Source organism: Mytilus trossulus, chromosome 5, assembly GCF_036588685.1.
Source record: "Mytilus trossulus isolate FHL-02 chromosome 5, PNRI_Mtr1.1.1.hap1, whole genome shotgun sequence".
Classification (NCBI taxonomy): domain Eukaryota; kingdom Metazoa; phylum Mollusca; class Bivalvia; order Mytilida; family Mytilidae; genus Mytilus; species Mytilus trossulus.
Window position 1 is genome coordinate 78,349,813 of NC_086377.1, and position 18,898 is coordinate 78,368,710.

General features: G+C 32.1%; 1 protein-coding gene and 1 long non-coding RNA gene across 2 annotated transcripts in view; both read left to right on the forward strand.

The window, feature by feature from the left end:
* Positions 1-18,898, forward strand: part of LOC134718332 (uncharacterized) — a 248,398-nt gene that overhangs the window by 160,107 nt on the left and 69,393 nt on the right. The window lies entirely within an intron of this gene.
* Positions 615-15,874, forward strand: LOC134719180 (uncharacterized). Its single transcript, XR_010107534.1, has 4 exons — positions 615-707; positions 12,083-12,265; positions 15,045-15,068; positions 15,791-15,874. It is a non-coding gene; the product is annotated as an uncharacterized LOC134719180 (long non-coding RNA).

Consider the following 18,898-nt stretch of genomic DNA (forward strand, 5'->3'; position numbering starts at 1 on the left):
CGCCACTCGGTTGCATGTGTCACAAAGGTGAATCAGTTTGTAGATACGACACCCCTCCCCCCAATTCCAGACCCTCACTGAGGTGACGAAGGAAAAGATCCGCCTGTTGGGGAAATGTTAGCGTTCAGTCAATATTCATTGGCAAATTTATGTGAATCAGTGGCTCCATTTGCAGATTTGCCGGTGACTTAATTTTTTTTATAGACTCATCATAAAACAATGAAATTTTGTCAATATCATTTTAAGACAACTCGGACCAATTTTTAAGACAATTAAATAAAAAAAATGTTGGGACGTTTTTATATAAAAAAAATCTATATATATATACCGGGAAAACATATTTATTATTTATTTGGCGATCAAACGTCCATTTATTTGGCGATCAAACGTCCTCTACGCCCCCTTTTCCCCCTTAGAATCAACCACTGAGAAGCGTTCTTAAATGAGGCCAATCAGTGTTTCACATTGTTCCGAGGTGTCTTTGAAATTGTATTGACCTTAAATGGGCCCAATCAGTGTTTCAAACTGGTCAGATCGTTCAATCTAATCCGAGTTTTTTTAAAACTGGTCCGAGTTTTCCTGGTCCGACTTGTCCCAATCCCGTCATTCGGTGTCTCGTTTTGACATTTGAAGCTTCCTGTTCTCAATTCTCAAACTACAGACAATTATTTTTAACCAAGAAGATGTCATTTCAATGACTTTAAATGGTAAGTTTTGAATATTTCTGTTATATCTGACTCAAGTGAAGAAATGACATAGGCCGTACTCATTTTATCTCATTTTAAAAAATATTTATTTACATTTTGAACACAGCAACAGGTCTATGGACACATTTCCGGGTTTCTATATCTCTTTTTCTTTGCATTTGGACGAAACTTTCTAAATGATGACTGAGAAGAAATGTTCAATTGAACGTTTAACTGAGTATTTTTATTTTCTTTAAGGTTAAAGTATTTATGAAACCAAATTTGAAAGTTAAAAGACAGTAAAACTTAATGCCGTTGAAAAGTTTTTAGACACCAGGCGGCGCTGATGTTTGCCATTTTTTTTTTGTGGCAAGTATTTTTTTTTATAAAAAGCTTGTCTTGAACCTTTCATTAAGACTTATAAATGCATTTAGAATTAAAATTGTGCTTACAATGTAAAAAGGGTCAGAAATTAGTCCAAATACATGTAACGTAACGGTACTCAAATTGCACCGAGTACCCAAATTGCACCTATTAAGCCAAAATAGTTAAAATAATCTTACAAGATTTCCTAGAGACCGTAAACAATTTGTATTTTTATGATTTGATACTATGCACATCTTTCAACATAGGTCAAACTATTTAGATATGCACAAAACGTTCACAGTATTGATCAACAGGTGAAGTGTTTACTGAAAAAGCAAAATGTATACTGTCTTTTACTGAAACGTCGCATGGCGACGTCATCAAAACGTCATCTTTTTAAAATGATCAAATACAATATGTTACTAGTCTCCATTTAAAAAAAATAAAGAGTAAGCATGGACTAATATCTAATTGCAGGGATGATTCCACTATATAGTTTAGGGCCACTTAGCGGCCCTTAAATCTGCCAGCGGCCCCAAAAAATGTTTGTGAATATAAATTCCCAATTCAGGAAAATAAAATAAAAATCGGTATTTTCGGAAAAGTTTCAGTCACCGATTACGGCAACTATAATTTGTCATAGTTTGTCGTCAAAACGTAGTAAAATCCAGATAAGAATGCTGACTATGATCGCATTTTATTTACAACAATTTAATTATGTCAACATTGAACTTGAGGTAAACAATTTTAGCAGCCGGATTCAATTGAATAAAATGTTATGGGAGTATTTGAATTCGCAAAAGTGGAGCGCACAGCATTGCAAACATGCTTTTTGTCAAAATTGGTGTCAAAGCAGACCTCGGCAAAGAACAAATTCAAATTTTGATACAACATTGATGAATAAATTTTAATGGGTGCCGATCTTATAAAAGCAGATCGCCCAGCAGGGCAGGTTATGTAACCTGATTAAAACTTGTTTTGTAAAAGAAATTATTTTATATTTTGCTCTATTTCCTCAAAAGACAAAAGTTTGCGCGTTTTTGAAAATAATGTTGATGATAGACCATTCATGAAATGAGCCCCAGCGTTTTTTTTCAGTGGTTAATACGGCATGCCATTTTGCTATTCAATCTAACTTCAAGATATCTCATAAACTTTATAAGATACACTACAAACTCCTCAGAGTCTGAATTGACCAGTTTTTGTGCTCGACCAGTAAAATCGAGCACACATTTTACTCGACTAGTCTCGACATTGTCTCGACTGTACTTAACTGTACTTAAGTGTACTCGACTAGGTCTCAACTTTACTTTATTAGTCTGATTCAGTACTTGATGATCTTTGTATAGTCTGAAATGGTCTTGACCAAGGCTCGACCTGTCTTGACTAGTCTCGACCTGTCTCGACTAGTCTCGACTCAGTCTCAACCAGTCTCGACCTGTCTCGACTAGTCTTGACCTTCAAATTTAGTTTTGACTGGTGTAAATCAGCCCATCTAACTAAATTAAATATTGATCTTAAAAAATTTAAGCTTATTAGGTAGTTTGATTTATTGCTGTGAAATGAAAGAATTTAATTTTACAATATGTAAAAAAAAAATTATTATATAAAAATTCAGATAGGCATCTTTAATTTTTTTTATAACTTTTTCAAATCAACTTGGATTTTCATCAAACCAAGGACGTATAACTAACATACGTCCTTGATCAAACTATGCAGCTATCTTACATATATATCAAGCTTACTGAATCCCATTTCATTTAGTTTTTTGTTGTATTGCTGTAAAATTTAAAAATTAAAGTAATCTTGGTATAAAAAGCTAGGATTTGCAATTCAGACAAAATAGAGATAGTACACTTTAATTTTTTTAATAACTTTTTCAAATCAACTTGGATTTGCATCAAACTATGCAGCTATCTTACATATATATCAAGCTTACTGAATCCCATTTCATTTAGTTTTTTGTTGTATTGCTGTAAAATTTAAGAATTAAAGTAATCTTGGTATAAAAAGCTAGGATTTGCAATTCGGACAAAATAGAGATAGTACACTTTAATTTTTTTAATAACTTTTTCAAATCAACTTGGATTTGCATCAAACTATGCAGCTATCTTACATATATATCAAGCTTACTGAATTCCATTTCATTAGTTTTTTGTTGTATTGCTGTAAAATTTAAGAATTAAAGTAATCTTGGTATAAAAAGCTAGGATTTGCAATTCGGACAAAATAGAGATAGTACACTTTAATTTTTTTAATAACTTTTGCAAATCAACTTGGATGTTCATCAAACTATGCAGCTATCTTACATATATATTAAGCTTACTGAATCCCATTTCATTTAGTTTTTTGTTGTATTGCTGTAAAATTTAAGAATTAAAGTAATTTTGGTTAAAAAAGCTAGGATTTGCAATTCGGACAAAATAGAGATAGCACACTTTAATTTTTTTTATAACTTTTTCAAATCAATTTGGATTAGCATCAAACTATGCAGCTATCTTACATATATATCAAGCTTACTGAATCCCATTTCATTTAGTTTTTTGTTGTATTGTTGTAAAATTTAAGAATTAAATTAATCTAGGTCAAAAAAGCTAGAATTTGCAGTTCGAACAAAAAAGAGATAGTACACTTTAAGCTTTTTAATAACTTTTTCAAATCAACTTGGATTTTATCAAAACTATATAGCTACCTTGGTGATCTTACTAAATCCCAGGTTGTTATGAAGTTTTAAAATATATTTTTGTCAAATTTAATGACATGACACTATACATGATTTAATTACATCAGTACACATGAGTTTTACAGGTAAAAAGAAAGCCCTACTTTTCTTGAACTCGTGTATTACTTATCTAGTGAATTAAAAGCCCTGCGATTTAGATTTAACAGGATGTTGCAACTTTGAATAAATGTTATTTAGAATTTAAAACTCTCTGGTAGATGTGATCTTTTTAATAAGTTTGCCCCAAGCAGAAGGTATTGATTTATAAATCACCACAAATCAGAAGAACTATTTTAATAATTTCTAATGTTTCATCCCTTTTTGATATATTTATATAGTGTATATCAAAAGGAATAAAACATTAAAGGAATTATATTAATATTTTATGTATACTTTTTCCCAAATTATGAGAAAAGATATATTTCTAATATCGTAGCTTTTTGACCTAGGTTAATTAAATTCTTAAATTTGACAGAAATACACCAAACAAAATAACAACCTATGTTTCAGTAAGATCAATATATTGCAAAGATATTTGTAGAGTTTGATGAAAATCTAAGTTGATTTGAAAAAGTTATGAAAAAAATTAAAGTGTACCATCTCTATTTTGTTCGAACTGCAAATTCTAGCTTTTTTTACCCAGATTAATTTAATTCTTAAATTTGACAGCAATACAACAAAAAACAAAATGACCCAGGATTTAGTAAGCTTAGTATACATTTAAGATAGCTGCATAGTTTGATGAAAATCCAAGTTGATTTAAAAAAGTTATAAAAAAAATTAAAGTGTACTATCTCTATTTTGTCCGAATTGCAAATCCTAGCTTTTTATACCAAGATTACTTTAATTCTTAAATTTTACAGCAATACAACAAAAAACTAAATGAAATGGGATTCAGTAAGCTTGATATATATGTAAGATAGCTGCATAGTTTGATGAATATCCAAGTTGATTTAAAAAAGTTATTTAAAAAATTAAAGTGTACTATCTCTATTTTGTCCGAATTGCAAATCCTAGCTTTTTTTTACCAAAATTACTTTAATTCTTAAATTTTACAGCAATACAACAAAAAACTAAATGAAATGGGATTCAGTAAGCTTGATATATATCTAAGATATCTGCATAGTTTGATGAAAATCCAAGTTGATTTGAAAAAGTTATAAAAAAAATATATAAGATATCTTGTATAAAAAATTTTGATAAGATATTTCATATACTTAATGAGATATCTTATAAACTTTAGAAGAAATCTTATAAAGTATATAAGATACTTTAAGTATATAAGATATATTATATATTTAATAAGATATCGTATAGTTTTTAAACTTTATAAGATATCTTATTAAATATATAAGATATCTCATATAATATAAGATAGCTTTAAAATATTAAATTATATAAGATATCTCATATATCAAATTAGATATCTTATAAAAATCTTATATATGTTATATAAGATATCTCATATATTATGAAATAATTTGAGATAATTTGAAATTCGAATAAATAGCTAAACTGCTTGCCATAGGTTTATGTTAGCTGGTATATATGCCTTGTTTACCAAAGTTAAGATGATAGTGCATAATGGTATTCATGTATTACAAGAGGGACGAAAGATACCAAAGGGACAGTCAAACTCATAAATCTAAAACAAACTGACAACGCTATGGCTAAAAATGAAAAAAGACAAACAGAAAAACAATAGCAAAAATGACACAACATAGAAAACTAAAGAATAAACACGAACCCCACCAAAAACCAGGGGTGATCTCAGGTGCTCCGGAAGGGTAAGCAGATCCTGCTCCACATGTGGCACCCGTCGTGTTGCTTATGTGATTACAAATCCGGTAAGGAACATATCCGATATCATTTGTGAAACGGTTATTCCATAACGGTCAACCAACTCGTGATGGCGTCCGTAAAATTTACGAAGGGATGATTTCAACTTCACCATTTGGAACTCTTGGTTTAATATCTTCCTTGTGAGCAGTAACCCTCTATCAAGAAAATCATGATAGGAAATGCAAGCACGGGAATATCGTATCAATTGGGTATCAATTGGGAGATATATACCCCGTATGCAGGTGCTGCTGGAATGTTGCTACTTAGAAATGGAAAGTTCACAATTGGAAAGCTGAAATCATGTCTTTTGTCGTAAAGTTTTGTTTTCAACCGACCCTCATTGTCAATTTCTAGATGTAAGTCAAGATATGAAGCCGACTCAACTGTATCTGTAGTATCCTTTATCTCCAATTCGATGGGATAGATGCGTTCCACATAGTCACCAAATTTTAAATTGTTTAGTGAAAGAACGTCATCTATATAGCGGAAAGTAGAGTTAAAGGATATTGCTAACTTCTTATCTGTTTTCCTAAGAAGTTCCTGCATGAAGTCAGCCTCATAATAATAAAGAAACAAGTCGGCAAGTAGAGGGGCACAGTTTGTTCCCATTGGGATGCCGACAGTCTGTTGAATAAACACGTCCTCCGAACGTTACAAATATGTTGTCAATCAAGAAATCAAGCATCTTGATAATATCGGTTTCAGAGAATTTTTTGTTTGCAACTTCCCTGGTCTGAATCCAATAACTTCTTCAATCAGTGTACAGGTGAAACTTAAAATACATTTTCCGTTTTTATAGGCCAGGAAAATGATATTATTTCGTTTTTGATTGTATGCATAAAAAATTCCCAATTGGGGTAAAAATTCCCAATTTAATGTAGTCAAGGGACCCATTTGAAAACACCTGGAATCATCCCTGAATTGTTCAAAATATTTGAAGTAATTAAACAAAAGCTCTGTTATCAGAATTTTGACAGTGCGAATTTAAGCATGGATGCAATTTGGGTACTCCTCATTTCAGAATCATTGATGGTTTGGAGGTCAGTTTAGACCAATTTTCTTATGATTCCGTATGGATTAACAATCAAATTAGTGTTCCTATATAATAAAGAAGGATACGGCTACAAAATAAACACAGAATGGAATTTTTTTTCTTTATCATAAAAAAATGTAGGTGAAAAAACTGTCAAAATAGGTGCAATTTGGGTACCGTCACGTTAAGGCCAAATAAAAATATATGTGGTTCCAGTTACCCTACCGTCCCTACTATTTCAGCTTAAGGAAGCTGGCTGTCATGTTTTGGAATTTTGGTCAGATTTTCAGGCATCCTCTGGTTTTATCCGTTGGAATGCATAAACAAATTTTGCCCGATAACCCCCATTTTCTTTTTATAATTCTTTTACATGTACATGATGTGTAGTTTTAAAGCTGTCTGTTTAACATGTTTAAGTCTTTTAAAATTTTAATTACTTTTTAATAGTTTTTGAAGACTTTAACTTGTCAATAATAAAGCTATGAAAAGTCAAGAGAAAATATTTTCCCGCCAAAATTTCAATGGCTTATATATCGAAAACGAGCACAGCGACCTATATATTTTTTATGCTCTATGGATTCTTTTATTAATCCCCTATCAATATAAACTAAGCTTTTGAAAAGTTAATTACTTTGAAACTGAGAAGCGAACTCCCTTAAAAATAGCCTACCCTAAAGATTTATTGCCATTTTTCATTAAGCACTGTTAAAGTCAGAATGTTGCGCCCATCGACTCAATGTAAAAAAAACCATAAAATAAAAAAAATCCCTACCTATCTACCCTAACTTTTTTTCAGATGTAACTGGAACCACACATACTTTTTTATTTGGCCTATTTACATGATTTATGACGTCTGGCAAGGCTATTTAATTTTTTTTCTGGGACACCTTCCTATGAATTTTCTGGGACACCTTCCTACGTATGTCATAGGAAGGCGTCCCAGAAAAAAAAATGAAAATAGCCTTGCCAGACGTTATAATTATTTGGACTAGTCAGCATGGTCAGGAATTCAATACCATTAATTGGTGGATTATACCTCAAATCTGATACTATCATAATTAAGATTGCTCAAATAGACTAGGGTTCGGTTAAGTATTGGACTGAAGTAGATATAAAACACAGTCATACTTCACTTGAACAATGGAAGTTACTATACAGAAACAAAACAAACCTAATTAAGACTTCCCAAAACTCGACATCCCAAAACTCAAACCTTAAAATAAATCCATATGCTGTCAGGCAGCTTTGAAAGCAGAAAGTTAAGCCCGATGATACATTTTTTGTACATATACCAGTCAGGGATATAACTCAATAGGGTTATTGCAGGAAATAACATACATTTGTTATTGAGGACTAAAAAATCAAAGAACTGTGATAACATACGTATGTTACATGTTTCAAAGGGACAATATACATCATAAGTTTAGTTAAAATGTATACAAGTTCTATTGATATTACTATTGTCTTTATGTATACTTAACTATTGAAAGATGTAACAGTTCATAGTATTCCAATTTAGTACACCTATATGTTATTACAGAAAAAAATATGCCTGTAATAACTAAAGAATGTTATCACAGCTTCTCTATATCACTTCAAAGCATTTGTTCAGACATAAATCATGCTTAATTACAATGTATTTTAATTTACTGTAAGGAATAATGACCAGAGCATGTAATGAGGTTCTGCGCAAGTTTCTCAGTTATTCCCAAGTGTCTTATACAATAAGTTACATTCCTTTAATAACTAAGCCTTGTTATCACAGCTAAGTTAATGCCTTCATAGCCTTGTCTCATTGATTTACCATGGTTAATCAAAAATGTATTAATTCAATTTGAAAATTACTTATCAAGGCTATGCATTTATTTTCTGCGCAAACTCTCAAGAGTTCCCTTGAGTCCACTATAGATTAAATATTTTTACAAATAACAAACATATGTTATTGCAGATTTAGAAAATTTAAGGAAAAGTATCTGTAATAACACACGCAAGTTATTTTCTGTAATAACCCTATAGAGTTATATCTCTGACTGTATACTGGTCCCAGGGGACATACTTAACTTACAAGGTGCAATTATTCAATTTACACGTCGTAAAGTCTCACTGTGAACTTAAGATGAAGAATGACAAACAAAGCGCCATCGCATGTTGATCTTGTTTAAATCTATATTCAAAATGACTTCGTGTCGAACATTGTGAATGTCATCCATATATTATCCATAAACATGATAAACTCCCTTTATATACACATTAGTGACACGAATTAAGAGAACTGTTAAAACTTCTAACAATACAATTGAAAGATGATAGATGAACTTCAAGACAAATGGGGTGTGAACGGAACTACATGTAGTGTCGATGTGGTATCCGTGTACTATGGACACTGTGATTCTTGTTTCCACATGTTTTACTTATTTTGATATATATTATGCAACTGGTATGACCCCTTAAATATTTAACATTTCAAAGAAAACAGTAGTCAGAATACAGAGAGACTTTATCTTAAAGCAGTATAATCGTTATTTACATGTACATGATGTAGATAAACGCCAAAAACAATTGTCCTCTCTAACATGTCTAATGAGGTATAATAGTTGTTGTTCTTGTGATCTAAACACCATGATATGGAGAACACGCTCTGATTGGCTGTTTTATTTTTCATTTTTGTTATCTATCATACGATTGGTAGTACGTGTGCATGTTTCAAACAGAAAGTCTCATCTATGACTAAAGGTCAGTCTGATGACGGAATCATATCCGGACTCCTTTTTTGTCGTTTTTTTCTCCAAAATTAACTCAATCTGAATAATCATAAGAAAGGATGACAAATGCGACTATGCATGGTAACTGTAGGACACAGAGGTATAATGATTAATGTATTGTGGAAGGAAGAGAAGCGACACACAAAATGAGGTCTTCTCGTTTCATAGTATAGATTCACTCTTAAAGTCTTTGCATCGGAAGCTCAAATTTGATAGTTGAAATTGTTCTAATTCAACGCCACAATTCAGCACCCAAAGTTCAGATATAAAAAATGCCACATTTTTTTTATTTGGTATCATATGGCATTGAAACTTTGTAAACTGTTTTATAATTTACTAAGCTTAAATCATGCCAAGTTTTATCAGAATTTGTCAAGTTTTAGGCCCCTAATAGGCCCAAGACAACAATAATGACCCCGCTTTTCGTTCTGCACGAATATAGTTCCTTTTAATTAGAGTGTATTTTTCCTTATTTTTTTTCTTTCCCTTCCTCACTCATTTCTTAGATTTTTTTGGGTGGAAATGAAAGAAGAGAGGTGAAATAAATTTTTGGGATGTTGTATTTAAACTGATTTTGATATGGAATGAGTGATTAGGCCAAGTGCAAAAAGGTAATATTTACAGTTTTTGGAACATCTCTTGACTTGTCAATAGGGGTATGGATGTGTATTAGCTAAATTTGTAAAAGTGATTGGTTCAATCTTTCTGAATTTTAGATATATATTTGGACTACAAAACGGACTAGGACTTTACATTACACACAAAAAAAAAAAAAATTGACAAAAGTGCATGGTGCAATTTTTTTAATGATGCAAAACGTTATACATGTTATAAAGAACTGATAGAGGAATTAATTGTGGTCTGTGGCCTGATAATAGAACCATGCGATTTAACGTCTCGGGTGTTTTCCTATAGTAATAATAGAACCATGCGGTCTATCTGATAATCCGAAAAACGTAATTAACCCTCATTCATGATATATTTTTTTTATAAACATCTTTAAATTTGTGAAATTTGGCTAGTACAGACGAGATTTAACTCTTATAATAATCTCATTTAGTTTAGTTTGGTATTATTTCGATTGAAGAACCCCAAAGACTTTTTAGGAATATAGTTTTTGTCTCCATAAAAGACGCTTAACCATGTTAACTGTCCTTGTCATTTTTTGGTCTTTGGCTTGTTTTGACATTTTGTAAACATGACTTCAACGATTTGTTGTTTTGTTCTAAGTTTTGTTTAATGGTACTCTATACTGTTATTCTTGTCACCGTGATGAAGTTATAATAATACAAGATGAAATGACCTCTGATACAGAACATCTGGAATAAGTATGGTATCGACAAAGACCCAAATTTAATGTACAAAAAAAACAACATTAACATGAACAAGGCAACAGTACCAGTTTAAACATAGTAAATAAAGGTTAACTGAAATATTGTTGGGGTTGGAAGAAGTTATTGTATATATATTCATTGAAATTGAAATTACAAAATCACAGGAACAATATCCATGATTTTATTTAAAATCATAAAGGTAAGTACCAACACCTTTTTGCCAAAATATACTGATACTTTTTTTATTTTTTACAGAGGTCAATTCAAATGGCCCATTTTTTTTTTAAATGGCCCATTGAATTTATTTTCGAGGGGCCCTGGGACCATAGTGAAAAAAACCTTCCAGATCACTGGGTAATCACATTTTAAACCCTTGTACCAGATCACTTTATGTAATCTCTTTCCCACCATTTTAAGGCTTGTGCAGTTTGCAGGCTGTTGTAAATCGTTGTCAGTAACCATGGTAACACAATTTATTTTGCACGTCTAGTATATCAAATGGTCGTCCCCTTAGATAAACGTGATTATCAAAATAAATTTCATCTAGGCTATATGTTATTACATTTTAATAATGTATCACTAATCATAGATGTGGGTAATTGTTTTTTATCTTCAGAAAATTTGAATTAGTTGTGATAACAATGTTAATCAGTTGTTTAACAAAAACACTGTAATATATATAACAAATAGACAGGTACATGTATGTGAACCATAGGCTTCACTCTTCGAATTACAGAATTCCCCGTATCTAGCCCCCTCCTTTACTCTAGCAATCTGAAACATGAATTAGATATTACATGCCAGCTGTCTTGTGTACAAGTACATACCACAAAATACGCACCTGCAATCAAGAAATTTCGATTAGATAAGTACACATTGTTCTTTATAAAATCTGAATTACGAGGGAACTGTATGACCTTCACTGTATTGTCAGCAAATTTTATTGGCATTCCATTCTTCAAATTACATTAATAATATTAGACCCAGGATTTTTTTTTTACAGGTTCACATCTGTTTATAAACATGATAAATAAACTCATCAAAGATACCAGGATTGAAATTTTGTATTTGTGCCAGACGTGCGTGTCGTCTACAAAAGACTCATCAGTGACACTCAAATAAAAAAAAAGTTAAAAAGGCCAAATAAAGTACGAAGATTAAGACCATTGAGGACCAAAAATTCATAAAAGTTTTGCCAAATACAGCTAAGGTAATCTATTCCTGAGGTAGAAAAGCCTTCGTATTTCAAAAATTCAAAGTTTTGTATACAGTTATAATTATGACCATATCAATGATAATTTACATGTTTAACATTTTATATAAATCTTTATTTGCAGATTCTGATCAGGCTTATTGACTGGTGGCAGATGGGGTAAAATGTATGTAATATAAAGTGGCATTAAGGCCATGAAGACAGACTGTACAATAACATGCTGAAGTTGCAATCAGAGTTTGACGAAGACCCACGTGTAATCCCTTATTGACAGTTGCAGAACTCTGGCCAACAGATTTCACATTGGGTATTTAACATGTTTAATCATTTAATCATAAAGATAATTAAACAGAGGCTTTACGTAAACAAGTTTCTTAAAAAAAAACAACGTAAAGGCAAAGTGTACACAATTAACTACTCCGCAGAATTTATGACCCGGACGTAATGGAGGGGGCATTAAGTTTTACCCTTGTCTGTCCGTACGTCCCAAAGTTGGATTCCGTCCTCTTACTTTAGTTTGCCTCAACCAAATGTTATGAAACTTATACACAATGCTTATTACCACAAAACATAAATAAAGTTTGGAATTTGGTGGCGTCATTTTAACCGTTCTAAAGTTATGTCCCTTTACAAATGGAAAAATTGTTGAATTTTTCGTTTCCGTTCTCTAACAAGTTAGCCTCAACCAAATGATATGAAACTTATACACCATGCTTATTACCACAAAATACAGATCAAGTTTGAATTTTGGTGGTGTTGCTTTAACCGTTATAGAGTTGTGCCCCTTTACCATGTTTAGAAATGGAAAAATTGCTAAATTTTTCGTTTCCGTTCTCTAACAAGTTAGCTTCAACCAAATGTTATGAAACTTATACACCATGCTTATTACCACACAATACAGATCAAGTTTAACTTTTGGTGGTGTTTCTTTAACCGTTTTGAGTTGTGCCCCTTTACCATGTTTAGAAATGGAAAAATTGCTGAATTTTTCGTTTCCGTTCTCTTACAAGTTAGCCTCAACCAAATGTTATGAAACTTATACACCATGCTTATTACCACAAAATACAGATCAAGTATGAAGTTTAGGGGTGTCAATATTACTGTTCTACACTTATGCCCCTTTATATCGTAACATTATATGCAAGCAGGGGCATCATCTGTGTCCCATGGACACATTCCCCATTTTTTTATTTAATTAAATGATTGCACCAAAGGCAGATTCCATAAAGAAAAGAAAATTTCCGTCAAAAGGAACAAATTAAGAAAAATGCTACTAACTGTTATCTGAAGGATAATATGTGAATGTTTTATTGAATAGTAATGTTGAAAAAAGCAAGAAAACCAATTATTGGATATGATTATTTCCATTAAAAGTAGAAATGATCGAAACAAGTTGAAAAATGTAAAATGTTTGGCGGAAATTACTTCCCATTTTTTGACACAAGGTTTATGTTTTACAATGCTTTAAGTTGACACTGGTATCATGGTTTTTATTAGTGTAGTCTGATTATTCAAACATCCCTGTGACCAAATCTTTTGCCTTTCTTTTGTTAAAAACATCTGTGATATATATTTTTTTCAATTTCAAATACCTTGCTTATTAGATGTTCGTCTGTCAATAAATGTTATGATAGCAACATGTTCATAAAATCTTGCCACATCATTGTAGGTGCTTATATAAGCTTGTTAAAACTGTATTTCATAATGTACATTAAACATACACATTTTAGATCTTTCAATTTACTTTATTTAATCAATAGTTTTATCAAATCTGTTGCTAACATAATTTCTGTCAAACTTGTCATCTTATGTTAGCAACATTTGGATGTGCTACAGATTAGAGTTATCTGTCCTGGGTTGAAATCTTGTTAAATGTCAGGCAGCGTTATTTTGCGGGAGTTCTTAATATGACTTTCAACTAGGATAAGATCTTCAATGTTAGTTAAAAATCTCAAATATATATTGTCCGTCAAATTTATTTATGTTAGCACAATCTTATGTTAGCAACTTATTCAGATTCATCACTTGACAACTTCCTGTTTACCGAACACTTGTATTATTTTACACATGATAACCAAGTTGAAAATTTTTGTCACATTTTTCTCAGGAACTACACTACAAGGATTTCTGAAATTTGGTTTCATGGTTTATATAAGTCTGCAATACTGTGTGATGCGTTTTCAGATTCATCACTCAACAACTTCCTGTTTACCGAACACTTGTATGATTTTACATATGATAGCCAAGTTGAAAATTTTTGTCACATTTTTCTCAGGAATTACTATACAAGGATTTTTGAAATTTGGTTTCAGGATTTATACAAGTCAGCTATACCGTGTAATGCCTTTCAGATTCATCTCTCAACAACTTCCTGTTTTCCGAACACTTGCATATTTTTACACTATTAAAATTATCCACTGGCGGCGGGGGTATCCTCAGTGAGCAGTAGCTCGCAGTTTCACTTGTTTATGTTAGCAACACTATTTAGTCCGTCAAATCTTATGTTAGCAACAATAATGTCTGTCAAATTTTATGTTAGCCACAAAAAAGTCCGTCAAATATTATGTTAGCAACAAAAAAGTCTGTCAAATATTATGTTAGCAACAAAAAAGTCTGTCAAATGTTATGCTAGCAACAAAAAAGTCTGTCAAATATTATGTTAGCAACAAAAAAGTCTGTCAAATGTTATGTTAGCAACAAAAAAGTCTGTCAAATATTATGTTAGCAACAATAAAGTCTGTCAATTCTTATGTTAGCAACAATGGTTTTTGTAGTAACAAAAGAAAATATTTACTAAACATTTAACCATTATTTGTTCCACATGCACAACTGAAAAATTGCGTATTATTTTGAATGTGTTTTTTACTGTAATGAGGTCAAATTTAGAACCCCCTTTAACAAACTTTAACAAAACAGAACCAATCAAACTTTCATTAACTTTCATGACTATGCTGATGATTTATCAAAAAAAAATCTTATTTTATGTTTTTTTATTTCTTGTAGTTAATGCCCCTTAAAAATAGTTCTCTTCAAATGACAACTCTTGTGTACAAACATGATAATATGTTGTGTTTTTCCTTTTACAGGATATAATGGCAAGTTGGGATGAGGTAAGATTTTCTTCTTTTTAGTCAATGGTCATGTGGCCTATGTTGTCTATAAATTGTACATTTTTGTCTATAAATTGTACATAAAGATACAGGAGTGTAGTATTCTCAGAGTCAGACAGGGAGAATAGGAGAAATTAAATTGACATCAGTGAACAGAATTTCAATATACAAAATTCCAGGAGACCAAAAAAAAAAAGAAACGTAAGATATTGTAGGACATTCACAACTCTTTTAAGTCAAAGAGAATATGACAACGCCATGGAAAAAAATGAAAAACAATCAAAATTCAACAGTCTACATTAGTCATTTCAGGGCCTTTTATAGCTGATTATGCCATATGGGCTTTGATCATTGTTGAAGGCTGTACGGTAACCTATAGTTATTTTCTGTCTCATTTGGTCTATTTTATGTCTCATTGGCAATCATACCACATCTTCTTTTTATATTCAAAACATTACATAGAAAACTAAAGACCGAGCAACACAAACCTCAACAAAAACTTAGGCTGATCTCAAAACTGATGCATAATACAATTGTCTACAGACTTTAAAAAAAAACAAACTCTGAAATTATAGACAAAAATTTCACTCCTTCTTGGTAATCACTATATTTGGTATAAACTGTTGAAACTGTAAAAATGTAGCTTGTTAAATTCAATTATTACATTTATAATACATTTATATGTTCTAGAGGAAAATGTAAAAGCTTTGTTTTGCTTACAGAAACTTCTTACAGCTGTCGAGAAGGGGAATATAAAAAAGGTAGAATTATGTATAAAGAATGGAGCTAGTTTGGAATGTAGAAATGATGTAAGTAAAGTAAAATGTTTAACACATTTACAGATATTTATTATATCGTACACATCATGTAGATCAGTTAAACACTGCCCTTGATAGTGTTCAGTGATTCAGTGTACATTCTATTTATTGCAAATACTCTTGTCTTCAAAATATTAAGAAACATAGTATTATGATATATTGTGATTAACTTTAATACACTGATGAATACCACTCCAGTTTGTATGTCAAAGAGTTGCTGTCTGGTACTTCCTAACTGTATACAACTGAAATATTGTGATTTACTTGATTACACTGATGAATACCACTCCAGTGTGTATGTCAAAGGGTTGCTGTCGGATACTTCCTTACTGTATACAGCTGAAATAGTGTGATTTACTTCATTACACTGATGAATACCACTCCAGTTTGTATTTCAAAGGGTTGCTGTCTGATACTTCCTTACTGTATACAACTGAAATATTGTGATTTACTTCATTACACTGATGAATACCACTCCAGTTTGTATGTCAAAGAGTTGCTGTCTGGTACTTCCTAACTGTATACAACTGAAATATTGTGATTTACTTGATTACACTGATGAATACCACTCCAGTTTGTATGTCAAAGGGTTGCTGTCTGATACTTCCTTACTGTATACAACTGAAATAGTGTGATTTACTTTATTACACTGATGAATACCACTCCAGTTTCTATGTCAAAGGGTTGCTGTCTGATACTTTCTTAACTATATACAACTGAAATATTGTGATTAACTTTATTACACTGATGAATACCACTCCAGTTTGTATGTCAAAGGGTTGCTGTCTGATACTTCCTTACTGTATACAACTGAAATAGTGTGATTAACTTTATTACACTGATGAATACCACTCCAGTTTCTATGTCAAAGGGTTGCTGTCTGATACATCATAACTGTATACATCTGAAATAGTGTGATTTACTTTATTACACTGATGAATACCACTCCAGTTTGTATGATAAAGGGTTGCTGTCTGATACTTTCTTACTGTATACAACTGAAATAGCGTGATTTACTTTATTACACTGATGAATACCATGACTTGAGACTTGACACCTGATCATACAACTTTCATTGACCACTCCTGTTCTAAACATGTCATGTGACACCTGATTCTACAACATACATTTACTACTCCTATACTGAACATGACATGTGACACCTGATCATAAAACATGCATTTACCACTCTTGTACTGAACATGACATGTGACCCTTGATTTTACAACATACATTTACTACTCCTATACTGAACATGACATGTGACCCCTGATTATACAACATACATTTACCACACCTGTAATGAACACGACATGTAACACCAGATCATACCACATACATTTACTTCTGTACTGAACATGACATGTGACAACTGATCATACAACATTCATTTACCACTCCAGTACTAAACATGACATGTGACACCTGATCATACAACATTCATTAATCACTCTTGTACTGAACAGCACATGTGCCACCTGATCATACAACATGCATTACCACTCTTGTACTGAACATGACATGTGCTACCTGATCACACAACTTTCATTTACCACTCTTGTACTGAACATGACATGTGACACCTGATCATACAACTTTCATTTACCACTCTTGTACTGAACATGACATGTGACACCTGATTATACAACATACATTTACCACACCTGTAATGAACATGACATGTAACACACATCATACCACATACATTTACCTCTTCTGTACTGAACATGACATGTGACACCTGATTATACAACATTCATTAACCACTCCAGTACTAAACATGACATTTGACACCTGATCATACAACATGCATTACCACTCTTGTACTGAACATGACATGTGACACCTGATCAGACAACATTGAGTTAACCAATCCAGTCATAAACATGACATGTGCTACCTGATCATACAACTTTCATTTACCACTGTTGTACTGAACATGACATGTGACACCTGATTATACAACACTCATTTACCACTCCTGTACTGAACATGACATGTGACACCATTGCTATATTACCCTTACACTCACCACAAACATACACCATTGCTATATTACCCTTATACTCAGCACAAACATACACCATTGCTATATTACCCTTATACTCAGCACAAACATACACCATTGCTATATTACCCTTATACTCAGCACAAACATACACCATTGCTATATTACCGTTATACTCACCAAAAACATACACCATTGCTATATTGCCCTTATACTCACCACACACACACACCATTGCTATATTACCCTTATATACTCAGCACAAACATACACCATTGCTATATTACCCTTATACTCACCACAAACATACACCATTGCTATATTACCCTTATACTCACCACATACATACACCATTGCTATATTGCCCTTATACTCACCACACACATACACCATTGCTATATTACCCTTATACCATGTATACTAACCACAAACATACACCATTGCTATATTACCCTTATACCATGTATACTCACCACAAACATACACCATTGCTATATTACCCTTATACTCACCACAAATATACATCATTGCTATATTACCCTTATACTCACCATAAACGTGTACCTTTGCTATATTACCCTTAAACTCACCACAAACATACACCATTGATATATTACCCTTATACTCACCACAAACATACACCATTGCTATATTACCCTTGTACTCACCACATACACCATTGCTATATTACCCTTACATTCACCACAAACATACACCATTGCTATATTACCCTTATACTCACCACAAACATACACCATTGCTATATTATCGTTATACTCACCACAATCATTGCTCTATTACATTTTAATATACTCACCACAAACACACACCATTGCTATATCACCCTTATACACAACAACTCATAAGATATGGAGCAGCCAACATTTTACACGGAAATACCACTAAATATTTTCTAAGCTTACTCTGACCAAACATCACGTTATACAGAATCTACACAATATGATGTTGTTAATCAGACAGGTTTAATGGACCACGCATTATTG